Below are 7,500 nucleotides of genomic sequence, written 5' to 3'. Positions count from 1 at the left end.
CGCCACTCTGCTGTTATTCAAATGAGCTTTAAAACAGTCTTCTAGATGAGCACAAGCTCTGAAATCACCACCTATTCTCTTGTTGTTTAACAACTGGCCTGCAGTAGCTTGGACCTGTACAGAAGGTAAAACCTATTAGCAGGTGATGTTTTCTATCCATCAACCTCTGCGTTACTGACCCAGCAAAGTTTTGCCTCTGCAGAAGCACACCTCAGATGGGACTCGAACCCACAATCCCTGGCTTAGGAGGCCAGTGCCTTATCCATTAGGCCACTGGGGCAGACATGCTGCTACTCAGTTGTCCAATTAAATTTTTTCTTACACAGACTTCCTTTGACAAAGAAAGAGTCTTGTAGATGAGCATAAGCTCTGAATTCACCAACTATTTCACTGCGCAATTCAGAACTGTAAAGAAGGTAAAGCAAATTAGCAGAGGATGGTTTCGATCCATCGACCTCTGGGTTATGGGCCCAGCACGCTTCCGCTGCGCCACTCTGCTGTTTTGCACATGTGCGTTGAAAGAGCCTTCTGAATTAACACATGCTATGAAATCACAGTCTAATGGCAATTTTTTTTTTAAAAAAAGCCTGCAGTTGCTCAGGCATGTAGAGAAGATAAAAGCTTTTAGCAGAGGATGGTTTCGATCCATCGACCTCTGGGTTATGGGCCCAGCACGCTTCCGCTGCGCCACTCTGCTGTTATTCAAATGAGCTTTAAAACAGTCTTCTAGATGAGCACAAGCTCTGAAATCACCACCTATTCTCTTGTTATTTAACAACTGGCCTGCGGTAGCTTGGACATGTACAGAAGGTAAAACCTATTAGCAGGTGATGTTTTCTATCCATCAACCTCTGCGTTACTGACCCAGCAAAGTCTGCCTCTGCAGTAGCACACCCCAGATGGGACTCGAACCCACAATCCCTGGCTTAGGAGGCCAGTGCCTTATCCATTAGGCCACTGGGGCAGACATGCTGCTACTCAGTTGTCCAATTAATTTTTTTCCTACACAGACTTCCTTTAACAAAGAAAGAGTCTTCTAGATGAGCGTAAGCTCTGAATTCACCAACTATTTCACTGCAGCAAATTCAGAACTGTAAAGAAGGTAAAGCAAATTAGCAGAGGATGGTTTCGATCCATCGACCTCTGGGTTATGGGCCCAGCACGCTTCACTGCGCCACTCTGCTGTTATTCAAATGAGCTTTAAAACAGTCTTCTAGATGAGCACAAGCTCTGAAATCACCACCTATTCTCTTTTTGTTTAACAACTGGCCTGCGGTAGCTTAGACATGTACAGAAGGTAAAACCTATTAGCAGGTGATGTTTTCTATCCATCAACCTCTGCATTACTGAACCAGCAAAGTTTTGCCTCTGCAGAAGCACACCTCAGATGGGACTCGAACCCACAATCCCTGGCTTAGGAGGCCAGTGCCTTATCCATTAGGCCACTGGGGCAGACATGCTGCTACTCAGTTGTCCAAATAATTTTTTTCTTACACAGACTTCCTTTGACAAAGAAAGAGTCTTGTAGATGAGCATAAGCTCTGAATTCACCAACTATTTCACTGCAGTTGCTCAGAACTGTAAAGAAGGTAAAGCACATTAGCAGAGGATGGTTTCGATCCATCGACCTCTGGGTTATGGGCCCAGCACGCTTCCGCTGCGCCACTCTGCTGTTTTGCACATGTGCGTTGAAAGAGCCTTCTGAATTAACACATGCTATGAAATCACAGTCTAATGGCAATTTTTTTTTACAAAAAGCCTGCAGTTGCTCAGGCATGTAGAGAAGATAAAAGCTTTTAGCAGAGGATGGTTTCGATCCATCGACCTCTGGGTTATGGGCCCAGCACGCTTCCGCTGCGCCACTCTGCTGTTATTCAAATGAGCTTTAAAACAGTCTTCTAGATGAGCACAAGCTCTGAAATCACCACCTATTCTCTTGTTGTTTAACAGCTGGCCTGCGGTAGCTTGGACCTGTACAGAAGGTAAAACCTATTAGCAGGTGATGTTTTCTATCCATCAACCTCTGCGTTACTGACCCAGCAAAGTTTTGCCTCTGCAGAAGCACACCCCAGATGGGACTCGAACCCACAATCCCTGGCTTAGGAGGCCAGTGCCTTATCCATTAGGCCACTGGGGCAGACATGCTGCTACTCAGTTGTCCAATTAATTTTTTTCTTACACAGACTTCCTTTGACAAAGAAAGAGTCTTGTAGATGAGCATAAGCTCTGAATTCACCAACTATTTCACTGCGCAATTCAGAACTGTAAAGAAGGTAAAGCAAATTAGCAGAGGATGGTTTCGATCCATCGACCTCTGGGTTATGGGCCCAGCACGCTTCCGCTGCGCCACTCTGCTGTTTTGCACATGTGCGTTGAAAGAGCCTTCTGAATTAACACATGCTATGAAATCACAGTCTAATGGCATTTTTTTTTACAAAAAGCCTGCAGTTGCTCAGGCATGTAGAGAAGATAAAACCTTTTAGCAGAGGATGGTTTCCATCCATCGACCTCTGGGTTATGGGCCCAGCACGCTTCCGCTGCGCCACTCTGCTGTTATTCAAATGAGCTTTAAAACAGTCTTCTAGATGAGCACAAGCTCTGAAATCACCACCTATTCTCTTGTTGTTTAACAGCTGGCCTGCAGTGTAGCTTGGACCTGTACAGAAGGTAAAACCTATTAGCAGGTGATGTTTTCTATCCATCAACCTCTGCGTTACTGACCCAGCAAAGTTTTGCCTCTGCAGAAGCACACCTCAGATGGGACTCGAACCCACAATCCCTGGCTTAGGAGGCCAGTGCCTTATCCATTAGGCCACTGGGGCAGACATGCTGCTACTCAGTTGTCCAAATAATTTTTTTCTTACACAGACTTCCTTTGACAAAGAAAGAGTCTTGTAGATGAGCATAAGCTCTGAATTCACCAACTATTTCACTGCAATTCAATTTCAGAACTGTAAAGAAGGTAAAGCACATTAGCAGAGGATGGTTTCGATCCATCGACCTCTGGGTTATGGGCCCAGCACGCTTCCGCTGCGCCACTCTGCTGTTTTGCACATTTGCACTGAAAGAGCCTTCTGAATTAACACATGCTATGAAATCACAGTCTAATGGCAATTTTTTTTTACAAAAAGCCTGCAGTTGCTCAGGCATGTAGAGAAGATAAAAGCTTTTAGCAGAGGATGGTTTCGATCCATCGACCTCTGGGTTATGGGCCCAGCACGCTTCCGCTGCGCCACTCTGCTGTTTTGCACATGTGCGTTGAAAGAGCCTTCTGAATTAACACATGCTATGAAATCACAGTCTAATGGCAATTTTTTTTTTACAAAAAGCCTGCAGTTGCTCAGGCATGTAGAGAAGATAAAACCTTTTAGCAGAGGATGGTTTCGATCCATCGACCTCTGGGTTATGGGCCCATCACTCTGCCTCTCTGGTTTTGCATGAGCTTTAAAACAGCCCAGATGCACAAGCTCTCACAGCTATGCTCTTTTTGTTTAACAGCTGGCCACTCTGCTGTTTTGCACCACTCTGCTGTTTTGCACAAGTGAATTCAAAGAGCCTTCTGAATTAACACATGCTATGAAATCACAGTCTAATGGCAATAATTTTTTACAAAGAAAGCCTGCAGTTGCTCAGGCATGTAGAGAAGATAAAGAAAGTAAAGCAAATTAGCAGAGGATGGTTTCGATCCATCGACCTCTGGGTTATGGGCCCAGCACGCTTCCGCTGCGCCACTCTGCTGTTTTGCACATGTGCGTTGAAAGAGCCTTCTGAATTAACACATGCTATGAAATCACAGTCTAATGGCAATTTTTTTTTTACAAAAAGCCTGCAGTTGCTCAGGCATGTAGAGAAGATAAAAGCTTTTAGCAGAGGATGGTTTCGATCCATCGACCTCTGGGTTATGGGCCCAGCACGCTTCCGCTGCGCCACTCTGCTGTTATTCAAATGAGCTTTAAAACAGTCTTCTAGATGAGCACAAGCTCTGAAATCACCACCTATTCTATTGTTATTTAACAACTGGCCTGCGGTAGCTTAGACATGTACAGAAGATAAAACCTATTAGCAGGTGATGTTTTCTATCCATCAACCTCTGCGTTACTGACCCAGATAAGTCTGCCTCTGCGGTAGCACACCCCAGATGGGACTCGAACCCACAATCCCTGGCTTAGGAGGCCAGTGCCTTATCCATTAGGCCACTGGGGCAGACATGCTGCTACTCAGTTGTCCAATTAATTTTTTTCCTACACAGACTTCCTTTGACAAAGAAAGAGTCTTGTAGATGAGCATAAGCTCTGAATTCACCAACTATTTCACTGCGCAATTCAGAACTGTAAAGAAGGTAAAGCAAATTAGCAGAGGATGGTTTCGATCCATCGACCTCTGGGTTATGGGCCCAGCACGCTTCCGCTGCGCCACTCTGCTGTTTTGCACAAGAGCATTGAAAGAGCCTTCTGAATTAACACATGCTATGAAATCACAGTCTAATGGCAATTTTTTTTTTTACAAAAAGCCTGCAGTTGCTCAGGCATGTAGAGAAGATAAAAGCTTTTAGCAGAGGATGGTTTCAATCCATCGACCTCTGGCTTATGGGCCCAGCACGCTTCACTGCACCACTCTGCTGTTATTCAAAAGCCCAGCAGCGCCAGTCTTCTGAATGAGCACAAGCTCTGAAATCACCATCCTGACTATTCTCTATTGGGACTATTTTAACAAAAGCCTGCAGCTGCATCACTGCCTGTGTGAGAAGATAAAACCTTTTAGCAGAGATGGTTTCTATCCATCAACCTCTGGGTTATGGGCCCAGCAAAGATCTTGCGTCTCTGCGCCACTCTGCTGTTACATCACACAACACGCTGCATCCGCAAAGTCTTATAGATGGGACTCAAACACACACCTCTGAAATCCCACCTCCTTCCATCTGGAAAAAGGTGCCGGAGCAGTCGGGCCTCACAGCCAGACTGCTGAATAGTTTCTTTCCACAGGCCATCAGACTCCTCAATAACCACACCTACTTCCTGTCCATAAACATTCTTGCATCCATCTTTATTGTGAACCTTCCATTTTATTGCTGTTTGTTTTTGTGTTCTTGCACTAAGATGTCTTTGCCTTGCACTAATTATGTCTTTGCACTGTTTGCACTAGTTTGCACACTGGGTTCAGAACTGTAAAGAAGGTAAAGCTCCCTAGCAGAGGATGGTTTCTATCCATCACCTCTGGGTTATGGGCCCAGCACGCTGTCTTAGCGCCACTCTGCTGTTTTTTGCACATGTTGTATTCTGAATTAACACATGCTATGAAATCACAGTCTAATGGCATTTTTTTTACAAAAGCCTGCAGTTGCTCAGGCATGTAGAGAAGATAAAAAAACTTTTTTTAGAGGATGGTTTCGATCCATCGACCTCTGGGTTATGGGCCCAGCACGCTTCCGCTGCGCCACTCTGCTGTTATTCAAATGAGCTTTAAAACAGTCTTCCAGATGAGCACAAGCTCTGAAATCACCACCTATTCTCTTGTTGTTTAACAGCTGGCCTGCGGTAGCTTGGACCTGTACAGAAGGTAAAACCTATTAGCAGGTGATGTTTTCTAGCCATCAACCTCTGCTTTACTGACCCAGATAAGTCTGCCTCTGCGGTAGCACACCCCAGATGGGACTCGAACCCACAATCCCTGGCTTAGGAGGCCAGTGCCTTATCCATTAGGCCACTGGGGCAGACATGCTGCTACTCAGTTGTCCAATTAAATTTTTCTTACACAGACTTCCTTTGACAAAGAAAGAGTCTTGTAGATGAGCATAATCTCTGAATTCACCAACTATTTTACTGCACAAATCAGAACTGTAAAGAAGGTAAAGCAAATTAGCAGAGGATGGTTTCGATCCATCGACCTCTGGGTTATGGGCCCAGCACGCTTCCGCTGCGCCACTCTGCTGTTTTGCACATGTGCGTTGAAAGAGCCTTCTGAATTAACACATGCTATGAAATCACAGTCTAATGGCAATTTTTTTTTTTACAAAAGCCTGCAGTTGCTCAGGCATGTAGATAAGATAAAACCTTTTAGCAGAGGATGGTTTCCATCCATCGACCTCTGGGTTATGGGCCCAGCACGCTTCCGCTGCACCACTCTGCTGTTTTGCACATGTGCGTTGAAAGAGCCTTCTGAATTAACACATGCTATGAAATCACAGTCTAATGGCAATTTTTTTTTTTACAAAAAGCCTGCAGTTGCTCAGGCATGTAGAGAAGATAAAAGCTTTTAGCAGAGGATGGTTTCGATCCATCGACCTCTGGGTTATGGGCCCAGCACGCCTTCCGCTGCGCCACTCTGCTGTTATTCAAATGAGCTTTAAAACAGTCTTCTAGATGAGCACAAGCTCTGAAATCACCACCTATTCTCTTGTTGTTTAACAGCTGGCCTGCGGTAGCTTGGACCTGTACAGAAGGTAAAACCTATTAGCAGGTGATGTTTTCTAGCCATCAACCTCTGCGTTACTGACCCAGATAAGTCTGCCTCTGCGGTAGCACACCCCAGATGGGACTCGAACCCACAATCCCTGGCTTAGGAGGCCAGTGCCTTATCCATTAGGCCACTGGGGCAGACATGCTGCTACTCAGTTGTCCAATTAAATTTTTTCTTACACAGACTTCCTTTGACAAAGAAAGAGTCTTGTAGATGAGCATAATCTCTGAATTCACCAACTATTTTACTGCACAAATCAGAACTGTAAAGAAGGTAAAGCAAATTAGCAGAGGATGGTTTCGATCCATCGACCTCTGGGTTATGCGCTGAAAGAGCCTTCTGAATTAACGCTATGCACAGTCTAATGCCATTTTTTTTTTTTTAAGCTTTTCAGGCATGCACATGTGCGGATGGTTTCGATTGAAAGAGCCTTCTGAATTAACACATGCTATGAAATCACAGTCTAATGGCAATTTTTTTTTTTTTACAAAAAGCCTGCAGTTGCTCAGGCATGTAGAGAAGATAAAACCTTTTAGCAGAGGATGGTTTCCATCCATCGACCTCTGGGTTATGGGCCCAGCACGCTTCCGCTGCGCCACTCTGCTGTTATTCAAATGCGCTTTAAAACAGTCTTCTAGATGAGCACAAGCTCTGAAATCACCACCTATTCTATTGTTATTTAACAACTGGCCTGCGGTAGCTTAGACATGTACAGAAGATAAAACCTATTAGCAGGTGATGTTTTCTATCCATCAACCTCTGCGTTAGTGACCCAGATAAGTCTGCCTCTGCGGTAGCACACCCCAGATGGGACTCGAACCCACAATCCCTGGCTTAGGAGGCCAGTGCCTTATCCATTAGGCCACTGGGGCAGACATGCTGCTACTCAGTTGTCCAATTAATTTTTTTCCTACACAGACTTCCTTTGACAAAGAAAGAGTCTTCTAGATGAGCATAAGCTCTGAATTCACCAACTATTTCACTGCGCAATTCAGAACTGTAAAGAAGGTAAAGCAAATTAGCAGAGGATGGTTTCGATCCATC

General features: G+C 44.8%; 15 non-coding genes across 15 annotated transcripts; all 15 read right to left on the bottom strand.

The window, feature by feature from the left end:
- Positions 1–207: 207 nt before the first annotated feature.
- On the bottom strand, positions 208–280 carry trnar-ccu. The gene has a single exon. It is a non-coding gene; the product is annotated as a tRNA-Arg (tRNA).
- A 147-nt stretch (positions 281–427) lies between these two features.
- trnam-cau lies at positions 428–499 on the bottom strand. Its single transcript has one exon. It is a non-coding gene; the product is annotated as a tRNA-Met (tRNA).
- Positions 500–625: 126 nt separating this feature from the next.
- Positions 626–697, bottom strand: trnam-cau. Its single transcript has one exon. It is a non-coding gene; the product is annotated as a tRNA-Met (tRNA).
- A 194-nt stretch (positions 698–891) lies between these two features.
- trnar-ccu lies at positions 892–964 on the bottom strand. Its single transcript has one exon. It is a non-coding gene; the product is annotated as a tRNA-Arg (tRNA).
- A 415-nt stretch (positions 965–1,379) lies between these two features.
- Positions 1,380–1,452, bottom strand: trnar-ccu. The gene has a single exon. It is a non-coding gene; the product is annotated as a tRNA-Arg (tRNA).
- Positions 1,453–1,600: 148 nt separating this feature from the next.
- On the bottom strand, positions 1,601–1,672 carry trnam-cau. Its single transcript has one exon. It is a non-coding gene; the product is annotated as a tRNA-Met (tRNA).
- A 125-nt stretch (positions 1,673–1,797) lies between these two features.
- Positions 1,798–1,869, bottom strand: trnam-cau. The gene has a single exon. It is a non-coding gene; the product is annotated as a tRNA-Met (tRNA).
- A 195-nt stretch (positions 1,870–2,064) lies between these two features.
- trnar-ccu lies at positions 2,065–2,137 on the bottom strand. Its single transcript has one exon. It is a non-coding gene; the product is annotated as a tRNA-Arg (tRNA).
- A 147-nt stretch (positions 2,138–2,284) lies between these two features.
- Positions 2,285–2,356, bottom strand: trnam-cau. The gene has a single exon. It is a non-coding gene; the product is annotated as a tRNA-Met (tRNA).
- Positions 2,357–2,749: 393 nt separating this feature from the next.
- trnar-ccu lies at positions 2,750–2,822 on the bottom strand. Its single transcript has one exon. It is a non-coding gene; the product is annotated as a tRNA-Arg (tRNA).
- A 151-nt stretch (positions 2,823–2,973) lies between these two features.
- On the bottom strand, positions 2,974–3,045 carry trnam-cau. Its single transcript has one exon. It is a non-coding gene; the product is annotated as a tRNA-Met (tRNA).
- Positions 3,046–4,130: 1,085 nt separating this feature from the next.
- trnar-ccu lies at positions 4,131–4,203 on the bottom strand. The gene has a single exon. It is a non-coding gene; the product is annotated as a tRNA-Arg (tRNA).
- A 1,434-nt stretch (positions 4,204–5,637) lies between these two features.
- On the bottom strand, positions 5,638–5,710 carry trnar-ccu. The gene has a single exon. It is a non-coding gene; the product is annotated as a tRNA-Arg (tRNA).
- Positions 5,711–6,520: 810 nt separating this feature from the next.
- On the bottom strand, positions 6,521–6,593 carry trnar-ccu. Its single transcript has one exon. It is a non-coding gene; the product is annotated as a tRNA-Arg (tRNA).
- Positions 6,594–7,255: 662 nt separating this feature from the next.
- Positions 7,256–7,328, bottom strand: trnar-ccu. The gene has a single exon. It is a non-coding gene; the product is annotated as a tRNA-Arg (tRNA).
- Between the last annotated feature and the right edge of the window lie 172 nt (positions 7,329–7,500).

Source organism: Puntigrus tetrazona, chromosome 9 (genome assembly GCF_018831695.1).
Source record: "Puntigrus tetrazona isolate hp1 chromosome 9, ASM1883169v1, whole genome shotgun sequence".
NCBI classification, from domain to species: domain Eukaryota; kingdom Metazoa; phylum Chordata; class Actinopteri; order Cypriniformes; family Cyprinidae; genus Puntigrus; species Puntigrus tetrazona.
The sequence above is the reverse complement of the archived record's forward strand: the minus strand, read 5'-3'. Positions and strand labels throughout refer to the sequence as shown.